Below are 19,141 nucleotides of genomic sequence, written 5' to 3'. Positions count from 1 at the left end.
GCTTACTCTCTTCCTAAGGGGCTTGAAACCTGTGTCATCAGTCAACAACCATCAAGCTCAAAAATTTTATACTATGTTCCCTTTGCGGATGCTTATACCAAGTATACTTGGATCTACTTCTTAAAGAACAAATCAGAAGTAGTGTATGCATACAAACATTTTCTATAGTTTGTGCAGGTCTAGTTTTATACAACTATTAAAGTCATCCAATCTTATTATGGGGGAGAATTCATGCCTTTCACCAATTTTTGTCAAAACTAGGCATCTCTAATTGGCTCACGTGTCCACACACTTCACATCAAAATGGACTTGTTGAAAGAAAAGATCGCCATAGAGTGGAAATGGGTCTGACAATGTTAGCTCGTGCATATATTCGACTTAACTCCTAGGATCATAGTTTTTCTACAGTAATTCATTTTATCAATAGAATTCCCTCTGTAGGGCTACCTAAATTTCACTCTCCCTATCATGCCTTTTACACAAGTTACCTAGTTATAAGTCCCTCAAAGTCTTTGGTTGTGCCTGCTTCCCACTTACTCGACCCTATAACAAACATAAATTAGATTTTCGGAGTCAATAGTGTGCCTACTTGGGTTTCTCATCTCAACATAGAGGATATAAATGTATCAACAATGGTTCCCTAAAAGAGGAAGATATTCATGAAACAATAACAATTGGAAACTACAACAAACTGACATCAACAAGTCATTTTTGAATGGTTTCCTACAAGAGGAAGTATACATGATCTAGCCTCCTAGTTTTGAACAATAAGGACCTGCTCTTGTATGCAAGTTGCACGAATCCCTATATGGCGGCCTCAAACAGACGACTATGGTATGACAAACTTACTCAAGAAGTGTGACCATTATTTCTTCATCTTGTGCACTTTGGCTTTGTTCATAAAAAGTGTGACCATTATTTCTTCATCTACTCTCATCAAGGAGTCACCTTGTATGCTTTAGTTTATGTTGATGATATAATCATCACTTGATCATCCTATACACTTATTCATAAACATATAAACTCCTTGCATGCCACATTTTCACTAAAAATTAGGGAGCTCCTGAATATTCTTGAGATAGAAATCAAACGAGTATCTACAGGCGGCATTCTTCTGACTCAAACCAAGTACATTCGTGACTTACTCTCTCAAGAAAAAATGTGGAATGAAAATGGTACTCCAACTTTTATGCTCACTAATTTCAACTTATTATGCATGACATAAATACTTTATCAAATCCTCACATATATCGTTCTATTATTGAAATACTCACACACGCCCTGACATTGCTTTCAACGTGAACAAAACGTGAACAAATGCTGCCAATTCATGTCATCTCTCTTAGGCTCGCATTGGGAAATTGTGAAATGAATCATGAGGTATCTTAGTGGCACTATAACTCATTTCCTCCTACTCTCTCTCATGCTCTTATGTCTCATAAGCTTTTTCATTGCATGCTTATAGAGATTTTGATAGGGTCAATGATCCAAATGACTGTCGTTCCACGTTTGGTTCATGTAATTTTTTGTTTGAGTCTCATAACATGGAGCTCAGAGAAACAACCTCTTATAGAACTCTCTAGTATTGAAGTTGAGTATCATGCGCTTTACCATACTACGTCTAAACTTCTATGGTTGCAATCATTAAACAAAGAACTCATAGTGCCCTACTTTTTCCAACTGTGTTATTTGATAACCTTAGTGTCGTTTATCTTTCTCATAATCCTATTATTCATGTATGCAATAAGAATTTAACTAGACATTCACTTTGTTTGAGAACGTGTCATTGTGAAGTCAATGAAGTTTCAACACCTTAGCTCACTAAAGCTCACAGATACTCTCACGAAACCTCTTGGTACATATGCATTTCAGGACCTTAGAATCAAGCTCAAGGTCATCACCTTTTTCCCTTATTGATCTTGTAGGGGAATAGTAGGAGAATTAATAACACTCCATGTGTTACATGTACATAAAGCTATGGAAGCATTAAGACATGTAAAGCCATGCATGGTGAAATGTTATGTAGTGCATGATATAGTTGAGCATGCATGATGCCATAGAACTTGGAGCTATATAAATACTAGTCTTCTTCCTTGTGTAAACTTAACTCATTTTAATACAAATTATAGATGATGTTAATAATCAATACTCTATCAAGACCAAAGCAAAATATAACTAATTCTAACTGTTTTATTAATATGGAAATATATTACATTTTTTTCCTTACAAAAATAAATCTCTAACAAGAAAGAAATTATTGCAAACAATCTTATTATTATGCTTGTGTTGTGACCTTAAATCAATACAATTGTGCTAAATAATTACGTGAACTTGAATTGTAGGTGTAACTTAGAAGTAAAAAATAAAGTGAACTATTGATTTCTTGAACCAATTTCTTTTTTATCAGTGTCCAATTGAAACATGCTTAATCTTCACCTGCCTTCTTGAATGCTACTTTCAAGTTGAACACTTGAAGAAGCTGTGTTAGATAGGGTTTTACGTGTAAAAAAAGTAGGTTGTTTAGGAATTGAAAGGATTGTAGTTTCATTGTCTAGCATGGTAACAACATTTGACATGTGTGGACAATCATCCGGTTCATCTTGCACGCATAAAAGTCCTATTTGTGAACACCTAATGAATTGGTAAGCATCATATGTATCACATAGAGATGAATCCATTAAATCTTGCAGTTTTTCTTCTCTCCATAGTGTCCATGCCTGGTATATGAAGACATAACTATCTTTATAAAAGTTCAATAGTAGAAGATAAGAAATAAATGTAAAGGGTGGAACATACATAACCCAATAGGCTTGAAATTTCTTTAGTTCGATAAAATCCAGTGTTCTTTTTTCCACTGATGATCTCAAGCAAGACAACACCAAAACTAAAAACATCTGATTTTGTAGAGAACTGTCCATCTAATCTAATGCATATTCGGGAGACATGTATCCACTAAAACAAAAGATATGTAAATATAAATGAGTACATATCTAAACAAACTATGTTGAGAGATTCATCATAACAATATTGTCTTAACATTATTTTTCCCAATAAAATAATTTTATTCAAAAAAAAATCCATATATAAAAGTAAGCCAAATTAAGAGAAAAAGTATATTAAAAATTGAACTTACTATGTCCCAACAACTCTCTCGGTGTTTGCCTCTGTTTCTTTGCCGCCAAATATTCTTGCCAATCCAAAATCTGAGATTTTTGGTTGCATCTCCTCATCTAAAAGAATGTTGCTAGTTTTTAAATCTCGATGAATAACTCTAAGTCTGGAGTCTTGATGAAGATAGAGCATTCCACGAGCAATTCCAAGAATGATATCAAACCGCGTTCTCCAATCCAAAATTATGCTTTTTGTAGGATCTTTTGAGTATTCGAATTTTCCATATAAAAAATAAAATCATTACTTAGTATAAAGTAAACATATAAAAGACCACATCTAATAAAAAAAGAGATTTAGAAACCTACCAAAGATCAATAAGTCCAAACTCTTATTAGGCATATATTCGTAGAGTAAAATTTTTTCTTCTCGCTTTATGCAATAGCCGCGTAATTTAACAAGGTTTCGATGTTGAAGTTTGGCAATCAAAACAACTTCATTCTTAAATTCTTGTAAACCTTGCGATGACACACTTGAAAGTCTCTTCACTGCAATTTCTTGACCACCTTGTAGAGTACCCTAAACAAAAAAATTAAGATACATTATTTAAAAACTAGATAGTAATTATTTTACCCCAGTAAAGATTCTTTATGCAGCAAAGTAACTTATTAGATTTGAAAAAAATTATGGTATACTTCATTTATTCTCGACTCAGAATTTATAACATTTATATAATTTGTTGGGTAAGCAGCAATCAACCTAACTAACCAACTAACCACTTGTTTGTTAGTTAGAATAAGCAACTAATTACAAACTAACTAGATAAACTATACACACGCACATGTGTATAGTATATATATGAAAAACCAATTGCTTCACTTAACTATATATGTGTGCAAGCGTAAAGTATAACTATTTCACGAAACTATTTATCTGCATTGCTGTATAGTAGTACTATTTCATTGAACTATATACTCGTACGAGTGTATAGTATAAATGAGATGAACTATATACCCGTGTGAGTGTAAATGTAAATGCTATGTTTAGGAATTATCAAACAACATTCTCTCATAAGACTAAACATGCATCAATCTTACTTGTTCCCTCAAATATACATAGTAATACAACACATGTCTTATTCCTATTATCTTCAAGACTCTTTTTTCAAATCTATTCATCTTGATCTTCACCAATAACTATTGTTTCTTTATATAATAAGAAATACAAACATCATTATACATGAAAATATAGTTTGACGTGCTTCTTCGATAAGTTCTGTCACCACACCAATATAAATTTTAATATATTATCGATCATGCTTTATTCTTATTCTTCTTCTTAACATTTGAAATTATGTTTTTAAGGGGATAAATGTTGGACCAGATTCTTAAGTCAAGATGTTCAACATCTTAAACCAGAATTGACAGATTATTGATAAATAAGATGATAAATGATAAAGTAATAAAACAACACAAAAAACTCAATTCAGTGCAAACAACACCTATATCTAAGGGGCTTCCATTCCAAGAAAGGAAATTGCCTCTACAGTAGAATTAATATAAACGGTCTTAGATGAAAAACCTCAGGTTCAATGTCACTCTTCTTAATTTTATCCAATATCTTTCTATTTAGGACTCCCCCTAAATATGATAATCTCTCTCACTTTCTCTCAATTACTAATCCCAAATGTTAACTACAATAATAAGAATATGGATATTGAATTATAACTCAACTAAATAAACCAAACTCGATGCCTTTAGATATGAATGTAGGTGCTAGAGTGGTGCATAAACAAAAATAAAAACAAAGACTCAAGGTATAAACTCTAACGCACGAATCTCCAATACTTGCACACTTCAAACATTAAGTTTGATTCTCCTTAAATAGCAATGCAATCTTATGGACTTTTCTCCACTGGACAAACTTAGTTATCACATCCATATTTTTAGAGGACTTAGTTTTTATTTATTTCTCAACAATCTCCAAAATGATATGATTTAAATTTGAATTCAAATTTAAATCTGTAATTGGTTTGATTTTATTCTTTTAATCATTCAAATAAATCTAATAAATGCATTCCTAAAATATAACAACAAATTTAATTGAAACACAACCAGAAAAATACACTCGGAACAACATCCATCATGGTATGCTGATAAGGGCCAGATGTTGCACATATGCTGGAATATCTAGTCCCACATGCGTCCTTTCTTCACCAAAACATTGTGTACACTCCATATTATTTTGCATAATGCAACTAATCCAAAAGAAACAACAATTTTAAATAAAAGTAGTAGGTCATTAGTATTCTATTTACAACCACTTGGTGTGAGTTATTAGGCTCAGTTTAGGTACCTTAGTTTTCTCTTTGCAACCCCTTGGTGTGAGTTATTATGATCACTCATGAGCCTACTTTTTTTACTTACTACTTAGAAGATGTTAGGTTCGCTAATGCTTAAGCACCTCAAATATCCCACAATATGCTTATATGTAGCTGCTTCTACGTTATCATTATCGGTGCATCAATTATAAGAATTTGACTTGATTAATTATGCTAAATCATTTCTTTGAAGAGCCACTTGAGGTTTTGATATCTCAATTGTCTTTTCCAATTCAGTAGTATCTCCCGGAATCGCACCCCCTTGGTGTATTCACTCCCCTCAACCTCATATAAATCCTTTTCAACAACAATATCAGAAATAGACTCAACTAATACATTTTTCTAAGTTTTTTACTATATTTAACTACACATCCTGCATCTCTCCATATCAATATTCTCACTTACTCCATTATCATTCGCAATAATTTTTGTTTTTCCCACAAACACTCACTTAAGCATCAACTACACTTTCCAATTCAACCTTAATGAATTTAGTATCAATTTCTTCATATAAACCTTCACTTTGGACATGTTCTTCAAAAAAATGATTGATATCACTCCCTTTATCTGGTATATCTTCTGACTTACATGCCCATGTTTCATTGAAAATCATATATCTTCTGATGTGCACCCTTTTATCCAAAGGATAATATAGTTTTACGCATATGTGGATTGATATCCTATGAATTCCATGATTTTGATTTTCTCGTCCATCTTCTTCTTTGATCCAAGAACATAGTAGAAACATATTGATCCAAATACATTGAGATGCTTCGAACCTGGCTTTCTTCCACTCCAAGCTTTTTCAAGCACTTTCATCTTCAACTTTTTGGTGGATCATTTGTTTAGTATATAGGTGGTTCTATTGGTTGCTTCACACCAAAACATGTGAGCCATGTTCTTGTGATTTAACATACTTCTGGCCATGTCTAGTATGGTTATGTTTCTTCTATGTACTAGACCATTATGTCGAGGAGTATATGGCAAGGTAACTTCATGTCTTATACTCACCACTAGCATATACCGTCAAAACCTTTATATCTTTCACACACTTCTTCTTCTTAACGTTTTGAACATCTTGAGCACTTCAGGTGCTTAAATTTTGAGTTTGATGGTATACAACAACAACATTCTTACATGTCCAAAAGTAAAAGGGATGAAATACTTCCTTCCACCTAGTGATGTCACTTCAAAAAGACCATATTATGCTTTGCTTACCTCTTAAAAAGGTTTCACATGTCATTGTGTTTGCATTAAGTTTAGGAAGGCCACACAATAAATTCTTAAAGATAAATTCACTTAGTCTTCTAAAATGTAGATGACTTTACCTCATATGCCACAGTCACTCATGTTCCTCAATGCTTGAGATACACACCTCTTTTACAGTCTTACTATATTTGAATGTTTTATTCTTTTACATTTTTAACTTTATTATCAACTTCTTGTGTGAATCAAACACATGAAGTATATCACCATTCATGTTTCTTGAAAAATCATTTTCTACCAGTTGCCCTATACTCAATAGGTTGCACATTGTTCAAAGTACATGGAACACCTTTTCAATAAGTGCATGATTCCCATTCTTTCCTTTGATAATAATGTCAAATATGCCTTCTAGTGCATAGTCTCTAATATTTAGAGGTCTGACATTGGTTTTTTTTGCTTGAGTAAATTTTTTTGAGGCATTCCTTGTGTCTAATCACGTGACTTGAACATCCTGAATCAAGATAAGATTTCCTTCACGAGTTATGCCAATCAAGAAAATAACTTATGAATTATAGAGATCATGATCTATATGGGCCTTTGATTCTTCTTCTCATCTTTCTTATGCCAACATTCATCATGAAAATGGCCAAACATGCACAATTGTTCCAACCTTCCTTTTATCAAATTCTTTTTTCTTTGATTGGTTAGTACCAAAGCCTCTTCCTCTCTTGGAGGATTCACCTTTTTCATCAACCTTTGATATTCTATTGTTGACCAATTTGCATTCTTGAAGCTCTCTTTTACTTTCTTTTAATTTCTTCTTAAAATTCCTATCATGGCCATTTTTCTTCATTACTGAAAATTGCAAGACTTCTTGAACTGATCTCTAAGTTCCTCTATCAATCACAACGAGTTCACAAGCCTCCAATAAAATATGCACTTATTTTATCTTTTTTTGGAGTTCCACCAGTATGAAATCAAATCTTGAAGTCAGACATCTCATCACTTTCTCAACCACTTGTTTATCAACGTTAGTGATCGGAAAAATAGCAAGTGTACTATTTTCACCGATGTAGTAATAGGGAGTTTATTTCCCAGTATCGATCTCGAGGATTGCGTAGGAATTACTTATTTCAATTCGATTCTATTCAAACAAAAAGGTAATGGTTGGTTTGTTTTGGAATTGCGAATAGTGACACGAAGATAGTAAAAATAACTGATTAAGATAAAAGATGCTAGGGTAAGTGGTTGAGTTAGCCCGTTATGAATTTATCCCGATTTCCTTAATGCCTATGATACATTCAATCACCTAACCTCAGAATGTTCTTACTTAAGTCCTTAAGTGAGAAACTATTAAACTACCAATTCTTACTCAAATGTCCATTCAATTAATCATTGGTTTTAATCATACAATATATCAAGGTTTACGGTAATTTATGAAAGTTACTAGTCCTAGATGATGCATTCATAAACCCAATTGTGTGAAAACCCTACCAATCACAGTCCTGTTATTGGAAGTCATAGATTAATTTGTATTTGTCCGATACAAAAGCATAATAACATCACACAATTAAATTGAAAGACATAACATAGTAATCAAGGAATCATTGGTTCACATTCATAACATACGATAACATCAGGACCACCCCCTAGCATCAGGGGGTTTAGCCTCTCATAGTACTTAAAGAATTCATAAAGTAAAGATTAGACATTACAAAGAATTAGGAGAATTTGATCTTCAATGGTGGCTACCGTTGAATCTCGCCGTCTTCGAATCCGTTGTATTCGCTCTCTTCTCCACTGTAATGCTTTCGTTCGTCTGTCAAAAACCTCCCTTTTTTCTTTCTCTTCCAAGCCTTCTTATAGTTTCAGATGCCTCCTCTCCAAGCAAAAGGTCCATACTTCCCTTAATGAGAAGAATCGGTTCACAATGCAAAATTAGGTTTTCCAGGCTGCGTGCAATCAACACGGCCGTGTGTGTACACACGGGCGCTCGTGTTTTTTCTCCTGCATTAATTAATTTCATCATTTGTTACAGTAGCAACAACACGGGCCGTGTCCCTACACACGGGTGCCCGTGTAGATGCACTGTTTTAATCAACACGGCCGTGTGTGTACACACGGGTGCCCGTGTTGATCCCTGTTGTCTGCTTCATCTTTTTCTCTGTTTGGCCAACAACACGGCCGTGTGGTGGCACACGGGTGGCCGTGTTGACCTGCTGTTCTGTCATATTTTCGTCCTTCAGAGTGTCCCGAACTTCACCATTCTTGCTTTTGAACCTGGAACAATGACACTACCCAAACGAAGCATAAACGAGGTCTTTTTGACTTAAACTCGTAATCGAATGTAATGTAATACCAAACCAACAAAACTTGATACTTGACTCAAATGCAACTAAAAACAAACATAAATCTTACCAAGGTGATGAAAATATGTCAGATTACCGTCGGGAATTCAATGGAAATGGTGACCGATCACAACCCCAAACTTGTCTCATTGCTTGTCCTCAAGTGATGTATTGAGTCCAAACAAAGGTCACCCCCCGAATTTGCTTTCCACAATGCAACCGAGTCTTTCACCATTCGCGTTCCACTTTTCCAATCGAGTTTCAGGTCCCTCCGATTCAGGCAGTTTACCACATTTCCATATCCGAAACCTCTTCACCTGCAAGCTTTTCACACACTCACAATATCTCTCGGGGTTAAGTGTGTACACTCACAGCACAGTATACAGTATCAGACTCTTAACTTTGAACACATTCTAATGTCATTACCACAGCAGATTTCACACACTTTTTGAGGTCTTTTTAGGTTGTAACGGGGCTTGGGTACGGTGGGATAAACAAAAAAATTGGGTAACAAAGGGTTTTGAACTCGGTAATCATATTGTGCACTTTTTCTTCTTTTCCTGTGCATCACATATATTTTTGGGGTAAAAACTCTTTTGCCTCTTTTTCTACTCACTTTCCGAGCATTTCATATCTCTCTAAGGTCTCGGCAAGTGCATTTTTTCTTTTCTTATTTTCTTTTTTTTTTCTCTTTCCGAGCCTTTCATATCTCTAAGGTCTCGGCAAGTGCATTTTTTTCTTTTCTTATTATTTTTTTTTTTCTCTTTCCGAGCCTTTCATATCTCTAAGGTCTCGGCAAGTGCATTTTTTTTCTTATAAAGGACATACATACTGTTTTTCTTTTTGTATGATCTCATCTTATGCACTTGCCTTCCCTTTCAAAATTTTCACCCCAAACTTATTTTCATTGCACATCTTGCAATTCACACAATCATACCGAGTTATGACACAAAAGGGAATGGATAATTAAAAGTTAACATGGATTTATGAGGAATAATGCTTGACGTTAGCATGGGGTTTACAATGAACAAATGGCTAAGGCTCAACGGGGTTTTACGAAGGGAAACATACATATAGGGATGGCTAGAAAGGCCCTGGCTAAACAAACAACTTGCCTCAGTGTGTGTTGTCATGCTGTGACGTGTCACCAGAACATACGCAAAATCAGAGTGATAAAGTTATACCTGGCTGAACTCTCATATTGATGTTTCGTGTTTGGCTTTTTGTGATCTCACCATGTTGGTTAGCTTGCAAGCTCTGAAGTCTCTTCGTGTTATGTGGTTCTTTCCTGACTTGGTCTTTCCCTACCGCTTTCTTGGTCCGGTGTTCCCAAAATGTGTCTGACTTTCTTTTCTCAAGGTTGCATCAACTTCCGGGGTGCCTTATCAGCCTCAGTTTGAGGGGTGTCATTCATCCACTACCATTGACCCCAGACTCGTCCACTGTTTCTCATCACCCTGTACACACTAGTAAACAACGAAAACAAACAAAAACAATACGACGACAACAAAAACAAAAGCGATGGAAATAAAACATGAAAGGACAAACCTCCCCACACCTGAACTAAACATTGACCTCAATGTTTAAATCCCGATACAAAGGGGACTCACAGCGACTACTGTTGGTTTACTGCACTTGTGTAATTTCCTTCCACTTGGAGGTGTTTGTGACTTTGCCCTTTTAATTCTCCTCCTCCCCTACACAAAATTTTAGCACACACCAAAAATATAAAAACGAAATAAATTAGAAATCAAACGCGTGGGTTGCCTCCCACGAAGCGCTTCGTTTAACGTCGCATGGCTCGACGGTTCATTTCCCTTATCATGGGGGATATTTCCGGTTCAAAACCTTTTTGCACCTCTTGTCTACAACACGGAAATTGTCTCTTTTATCAGTGTGGACTCCTTTGTACCACGATTCCTTTTTAACTATCCTTTCAGTGTTAGGAATCTTTCCATTTCGGGTGGCTACTGGCAGTGGTGAGCCTTTGATAGTATTCAATGTCTTGATTAAGCCTACTTGATACTGAGATTTTGTATTTTCTTCCATCTCCTGATTTTCAATAGCATTCAATGTTATTTCCTTGTTGTGAACTTTCAAGGTTAGCGTGCACTCATCCATGTCGAGCTTGCATCGACTCGTCTTCATGAAAGGTCGACCCAGAATAATGGTTGCCTCCTTGTCTTCAGGTATGTCTAGGATTACAAAATCAACTTGGAAAGTCAAGTCCGCTATTGTTACCAGCACATCTGCAGTTATACCATATGCATCTTTCCTTGAGTGATCCGCAAACTTCAGATTGGTCTTTATATCACTAATATTTTTAATACCCAACCTGTGATAGACCGATAATGGCATCAGATTCACACTGGCTCCCGAATCTATTAGTACCTTTTTGAAGGTTCTTTCTTTGATTGTGCACGGTACTGTGACGGTTCCTGGATCCTTTTGTTTGTTAGGAATGTTCTGCTCCAGGGAGTTTGCATTATATTGTTCCTTACCAGATACCTGTTCTTCAGTGGTTGGTTTCTTTTCAGCCATTACCTCTTCCACGAATTTCTTGTACATGGGCATCCTTTCAAGTGCTTCAAACAAAGTCATATGACCCTCAATCCTTTTAAACATTTTTATGAATTTCTCGAGGTCTGACTCACTAGGTTCCTTCTTTGTCACTCTCTGAGGGTAGGGCAACTTAATCACCGGTTTAGTTCCTTTTGTAGTTTCTTCTTTAGTCGGCTCGCTCGGTGATATAATTTTTTTCTTCTTAGCAACCTCTTTCTCTGTCGTCGTGACAATGTTAACATTCTCCTGACCTCTCGGATTTTGCACTGTTTCACTTGGTAGGGAACCTGGTGTTCTAGAACTTGACAGTTGTTGTGCTATCTGCCCCAGCTAAACTTCGAGATTCCTTAGGGAGGCGGTGGTGTTTTTCTGATTGTTTCTAGTCTCTTCTTCAAATTGCATATTTTGAGCTGCCATCTTTTCAATTGCAATCTCCCAATCTGCCTTCTGAGGTACCTGTTGTTGCTACTGCTGATATTGATTTTGATATTGACCTTGTGCCTGCTGTTGCACGTTCCCTCTTTGATCTTTCCATGCAAAGTTGGGATGATTTTTCCACCCCGGATTGTATGTGTTGGAGTAGGGATTGTTCTGCTTTAAAAATTTTATTTCTTCAATCTGTTGCGGTGTTGCAAAACAATGAACAGTATTGTGTGGTCCACTACAAATTTCACAAATCATGGTCGGAACCGGCTGAACTTGAGCAACAGTCTGGGTACCTAAATTCATAGCTTTCAATCTCCTTTCAACCTCAGCAGCAATCTGGTCTTCCATTTTCACTACCTGATTTGCTAATTTCAAGTCAATTTTTCCCTCCGGCTGATTTACAGTACGGTCATACAATTCCAAATGCTCATTTGCTGCAATAGCTTCGATGATTTTTTTGATACCGGTTGCTGTAGAAAAATTAGACGAGCCACCAGCAGCTGTATCAATGAGTTGCTTAGTTCTCATCTTCAGCCCATTCACAAAATTCTGCATTTGTTCAGTTTCATCCAGATTATGTGTAGGGCATGCAACTAAACATCTTTTGAATCTTTTGTAGGCATCTCCAAGTGTCTCTCCTTCTTTCTGTTTAAAATTCACAATGTCATACCTCTTACGGATATACACAGAAGCAGGAAAATACTCATTCAAGAATGCTGTTTCCATTTGTTGCCATGTAGTAATGCTTCCTGCAGGTAGGGAATAAAACCATTCCTCAGCGTCCTCAGATAACGTGAATGGAAACATGACCAATCTCTTTGCTTCCTCAGAATGCCCATCAATTTTCAATGATGTAGTCATAGTCAGAAACCTCTGCAGATGCTTGTTTGCATCCTCATTGATCTTTCCTGCAAAAGGTTTGCTTTCTAACTGGCGGATAGTAGACGGGTGCAACTGGAAGTGAGCAACATTAACAGGTTGATTCACAATGGTCAACCGCACTGCTGGATTATTCTGTCTGCCATAGTCACCTAAAAGTCTTTCTGGTGGAGGTGGGTCTGCGGCCATATTAACAGTGTCTGGATGGGAATCTGTGTTTGACTCAGATTTTTCGGAGTGAACAGAAGCTGGTGTTCTCGGTGTGTCCGGTTCTTCGCTGTCAGAGTTTGCCAGTTTCTTTCTTCTAGCTTCTCTGAGCTTTGCCCGCAATGTTCTCTCTGGTTCTGCGTCAAAATGAAAATCAGCTGAGGACTTACCTCGCATAAACAAGTTAGACAAAGATTAAAATTGAATAACAAAATTGTCACAGATAAAATTTTGGTTGGCGAGCAATAAAATTTCGATAGAATAGAAATTAAAATATGTAGTTTGGCAATCCCCGGCAACGGCGCCAAAAACTTGATCGGAAAAATAGCAAGTGTACTATTTTCACCGATGTAGTAATAGGGAGTTTATTTCCCAGTATCGATCTCGAGGATTGCGTAGGAATTACTTATTTCAATTCGATTCTATTCAAACAAAAAGGTAATGGTTGGTTTGTTTTGGAATTGCGAATAGTGACACGAAGATAGTAAAAATAACTGATTAAGATAAAAGATGCTAGGGTAAGTGGTTGAGTTAGCCCGTTATGAATTTATCCCGATTTCCTTAATGCCTATGATACATTCAATCACCTAACCTCAGAATGTTCTTACTTAAGTCCTTAAGTGAGAAACTATTAAACTACCAATTCTTACTCAAATGTCCATTCAATTAATCATTGGTTTTAATCATACAATATATCAAGGTTTACGGTAATTTATGAAAGTTACTAGTCCTAGATGATGCATTCATAAACCCAATTGTGTGAAAACCCTACCAATCACAGTCCTGTTATTGGAAGTCATAGATTAATTTGTATTTGTCCGATACAAAAGCATAATAACATCACACAATTAAATTGAAAGACATAACATAGTAATCAAGGAATCATTGGTTCACATTCATAACATACGATAACATCAGGACCACCCCCTAGCATCAGGGGGTTTAGCCTCTCATAGTACTTAAAGAATTCATAAAGTAAAGATTAGACATTACAAAGAATTAGGAGAATTTGATCTTCAATGGTGGCTACCGTTGAATCTCGCCGTCTTCGAATCCGTTGTATTCGCTCTCTTCTCCACTGTAATGCTTTCGTTCGTCTGTCAAAAACCTCCCTTTTTTCTTTCTCTTCCAAGCCTTCTTATAGTTTCAGATGCCTCCTCTCCAAGCAAAAGGTCCATACTGCCCTTAATGAGAAGAATCGGTTCACAATGCAAAATTAGGTTTTCCAGGCTGCGTGCAATCAACACGGCCGTGTGTGTACACACGGGCGCCCGTGTTTTTTCTCCTGCATTAATTAATTTCATCATTTGTTACAGTAGCAACAACACGGGCCGTGTCCCTACACACGGGTGCCCGTGTAGATGCACTGTTTTAATCAACACGGTCGTGTGTGTACACACGGGTGCCCGTGTTGATCCCTGTTGTCTGCTTCATCTTTTTCTCTGTTTGGCCAACAACACGGCCGTGTGGTGGCACACGGGTGGCCGTGTTGACCTGCTGTTCTGTCATATTTTCGTCCTTCAGAGTGTCCCGAACTTCACCATTCTTGCTTTTGAACCTGGAACAATGACACTACCCAAACGAAGCATAAACGAGGTCTTTTTGACTTAAACTCGTAATCGAATGTAATGTAATACCAAACCAACAAAACTTGATACTTGACTCAAATGCAACTAAAAACAAACATAAATCTTACCAAGGTGATGAAAATAAATCTTAACAATGACATTACTGAAAATTGCAAGACTTCTTGAACTGATCTCTAAGTTCCTCTATCAATCACAACGAGTTCACAAGCCTCCAATAAAATATGCACTTATTTTATCTTTTTTTGGAGTTCCACCAGTATGAAATCAAATCTTGAAGTCAGACATCTCATCACTTTCTCAACCACTTGTTTATCAACGTTAGTCTCACCACAAGTCTTCATATGATTTACCACTACAATACATTGAGAAAAGTAATTACTTATCTTTGATCATCTTCCATATGCATCAACTCATACTTCTTCCTTAAAGAATGAAGTTTCACTTGCTTCGCATTTTCCCAACATCATGATACTTCTCTAGGATATCTCACGCCTCCTTTGATTTTGAGACCTCTGAAATCTTTTCAAAATGATGATCATCCATATTTTTTAATATAAAACAAAACCTTGCAATGTGTCTTCTTCAAACCCTTGAATGTGACTTTTTGTACATAAGTAGATTCTGCTCCCAGTTCTTCATAGCCATGTTGCACCATCTCAAGCACATCTTGAGCTCCAAGGAATGGACTCATTAAGGCACTCCATCTTTTCCCAATTACATCCATCATGAATAAAGATGGTAGAAGAAAATCTATCATTTGTGTTCATGATTGTTGCAAGGACTCGTGAAAAATTAACACACCTCACAAAGAGTTTCCCATTTCAGCAATCCCCTCGTAGTTCTCTTGTGTTTTCCTTTGAGAGAACCAAACTCTCAATGTCACATTGTTAGCGCAACGGGATTTCTAGTATGTTGTTTAAGCATTCAACCTAACTATTGTAATTGTATCTCTGTGTGTCTAATATGATCACACATGGTGTATATTTATATGCAAATAGGGAATATACAATAGGAAATAATATCAATTACAGTTATGACTAATTGAATACCAATCAATACTAATTGATTGATAACATATTCTTAACACTCCCCCTCAAGCCGGATCGTATATATTGTATGATCCGAGCTTGTTACAAATATAATTCACTCGAGAACACTTGAGAGACTTGGTAAACATATCAGCCAATTGATCTTCAGATTTTTCAAATTCCGTGGTTATTTCTCCCGACAGTACCTTGTCTCTTACATAGTGACAATCTATTTCTATGTGCTTGGTCCGTTCATGGAAAACCGGATTGGACGCAATGTGGAGTGCCGCTTGATTGTCGCATATGAGTTTTGTGTTCTGAAGGTCGCCGAACCTAAGTTCTGAGAGCAAATTCTTAAGCCAAGCAAGTTCTTTTGAGGCTGCTGCCATAGCCCGATATTCAGCTTCAGCACTAGATAATGCAACTGTGTTTTGTTTCTTGCTTCTCCATGAGATCATATTTCCTCCAATAAGAACACAATATCCAGAAGTGGATCTCCTATCCGACGGTGATCCTGCCCAATCTGCATCTGAGTAACAAGTGATTTTAGCATCACTCTTATCTTCATATAATAGGCCTTTTCCTGGTGCATTCTTTATATATCTGAGAATCCGAATAATGGCATTCCAATGAGTATCACAAGGAGCATTAAGGAATTGACTCACAATACTCACTGCAAAAGTAATATCCGGTCTGGTGACGGTTGTAACACCCCGATAAAATAAGGCTAATTATTTAATTTTAATTAATATAATATTTATTAATTTAATTAATTAATTGGAAATATTATTGGATTATTATTATTATTAATTGGAAAATATATATATGTTGGAAATAAGAGAAAGAATCCCATTTTGGTAAAAAGAAAGTTTCACGTGAAAAACAGAGAAGCGATCGTGAAAGAGGAAAAGGGCAAAGAGGCAGAGCAAGAGGAAGAAGGTTGGAGAAGAGAAGAGCTTGGAGCTTGAGATTCGCCGGATTAACTCAGGTAAGGGGGGTTTATCGTCGATTAATGGGTATTATGGGATAATATGTGATGGGTAGTGATAAGCCGTTAATTTGACCCTAATTGGGATTGTTGATGCTGAAGAATTATGTTGGATAAATGGTGTTTAGACTGTAATTGAATTTGTGTTTGGGTTGGTTGTGAAATTCCGAACGTATAGCTTTTTACGGAATCGGAATCGGAGGTCCGGAAGTCCTCCAACGGCGGAAAGTGCGGAGAATTCTGCATTCTGCCTTGTGTTAGCGCAGGAACTGCTGTTTTGTCTGCGTTAACCGGTTAACCCAGGGCGTTAACCGGTTAACACTGTTATAATTGGTGAAAATGTGCTGTTTTGCCTGCGTTAACCGGTTAACCCAGGGCGTTAACCGGTTAACACTGTTACGTTTTGCCAGAAAATGTGTTTTTGCCTGCGTTAACCGGTTAACCCAGGGCGTTAACCGGTTAACACTGTTGCAGAGTGGAAAAATTGGCTTTTTAATGTTGTGTACATAATTGAGAGTTGGCCTATGTTGGCGTATGATGTAATAGGGATTGTATCCCGCTGTTTTGAGCAGTATAGGTATTAGTAGAGTGCGCTAATACTGTGTTTAATTGATTTACGTGCATAATGACGTGAATGTATATATTATGCCTGTATTTGTGAATGGACTGTTGTATGGCTTAGAGTGTGAGCATATGTCCATTGTGAATTGTTGTTGATGTTGCATTGCTAGATGATTAGCGTGCATAGCATAGCCTGAGGGGCTGTAGCTAATTCCCATGGTGAGGAATTAGTGAGTGAATCATTTTGAATTTGTTGTTGATGTTGCATGCTAGATGATTAGTGTGCATAGCATAGCCTTCGGGGCTGTAGCTAATTCCCATGGTGAGGAATTAGTGAGTGAGTCATTAGATCTCAAATGAGTGGGACTAGTGAGCTTAGTAGCCGTATCTGGATTTGATCGGTGAGCTTGAACTATATGTTCAAGAATAGTCGGTACCGCATGTGTGGAGTCTCATTGCATAATGTATGTATGGCGTATAATATGAATGGATGTATTCCAATATTATACGTGTGTTTGTGTTGTTGTAGAGTATGATTTGAAGTTATACTTGTGTGTTATGGAATGTTGAGTATGATGTGAGCTGATGTGCTGTTACTGATTGTATGTTGTGATTAGGGTGATTAATGTGTTAAATTACTTAACATTGCATGATATTCTATAATGCTTATTATATTGATTGAGGAACTCACCCTTACAACTATTTTTCAGGTAACGAGAAATGAGTTGAGTAGAAGCGAATGCTTGGAGTCTAGTGTAGTCTCCTTAGTGGGTCATGCTCTGATAGATGTAACATCGGGAGGGAACCTTTTTAATTATATTGTTAAAGATTGTTGAACCAGTTTACATGTAGTATGTTACATGTTTTGATTAATTTGAATTATATCCGCTGCGATTTATGCAAATGTTTAATTGATTAAATAAAGAGCATGACAGTTATTTTGGAACATGGTGTGAATGATTGTGTGACACCCTTAACTGCATAATTACTCTGATATATGTTGTTATATTTTAATTAAATATTTGGGGTATTTTAGAAGGGTGTTACATTAGTGGTATCAGAGCATAGTCGGTCGAGTCGAGTCGTAATTATTCTGTTTCCCCTGTACGGTATAGGTGTTGTGTAACCCTATCAGTACTCATTGTTTTAGTTTGTTTGGGTTTTCAGAATAGAGATGGCTGGAAGAGGTAGAGATGATGTTGCGATTGCTGAGGCTCTGGGTATGCTAGCTGGAGTACTTGGAGGAAATCCGAATGTTGTGGGAATGGGAGCTGCTCGTCAACTGAGTGAGTTCCAGAAGAACAATCCTCCAATGTTCAAGGGGGCATACGATCCAGATGGTGCTCAGAAGTGGTTGAAGGAGATCGAGAGGATCTTCCGAGTGACTGAGTGTGCCGATAACCAGAAGGTCAGGTTCGGTACGCACATGCTGTCAGAGGAAGCAGATGATTGGTGGGTTGCTACCCGCACTGAGTTAGAAACTGCTGGTAATGCTGAGATCACTTGGGCAGTGTTCAGAGAAAGGTTTCTGAGGAAGTATTTTCCAGAGGATGTCAGAGGAAAGAAAGAGATAGAGTTCTTGGAATTGAAGCAGGGTAACAAGTCTGTTACGGAGTATGCTGCTAAGTTCACAGAGCTGTCAAAGTATTATACTCCTTATAATGAGGCTGCTGGAGAATTTTCGAAATGTGTGAAGTTTGAGAACGGGTTGCGTCCCGAGATCAAGCAGGCTATTGGATATCAACGGATCAGAGTGTTTTCTGACTTGGTTGACTGTTGCAGGATTTTTGAACAGGATTCCAAAGCTAGAGCAGAGAGCTATCAGCAGAGGGTTGATAGGAAAAGCAAGAATCAGAATG

At 36.8% G+C, this 19,141-nt stretch overlaps 1 pseudogene; it reads right to left on the bottom strand.

Annotated features, from left to right (window-relative positions):
- Positions 1-2,284: 2,284 nt before the first annotated feature.
- The window catches only part of LOC127100609 (G-type lectin S-receptor-like serine/threonine-protein kinase At4g03230), a 29,309-nt pseudogene continuing 12,452 nt past the window's right edge, over positions 2,285-19,141 (bottom strand).

The sequence above is a fragment of the Lathyrus oleraceus genome, chromosome 7 (assembly GCF_024323335.1).
Source record: "Lathyrus oleraceus cultivar Zhongwan6 chromosome 7, CAAS_Psat_ZW6_1.0, whole genome shotgun sequence".
In the NCBI taxonomy this organism is placed as follows: Eukaryota; Viridiplantae; Streptophyta; class Magnoliopsida; order Fabales; family Fabaceae; genus Lathyrus; species Lathyrus oleraceus.
This window is presented reverse-complemented; position numbering and strand designations above follow the sequence as displayed.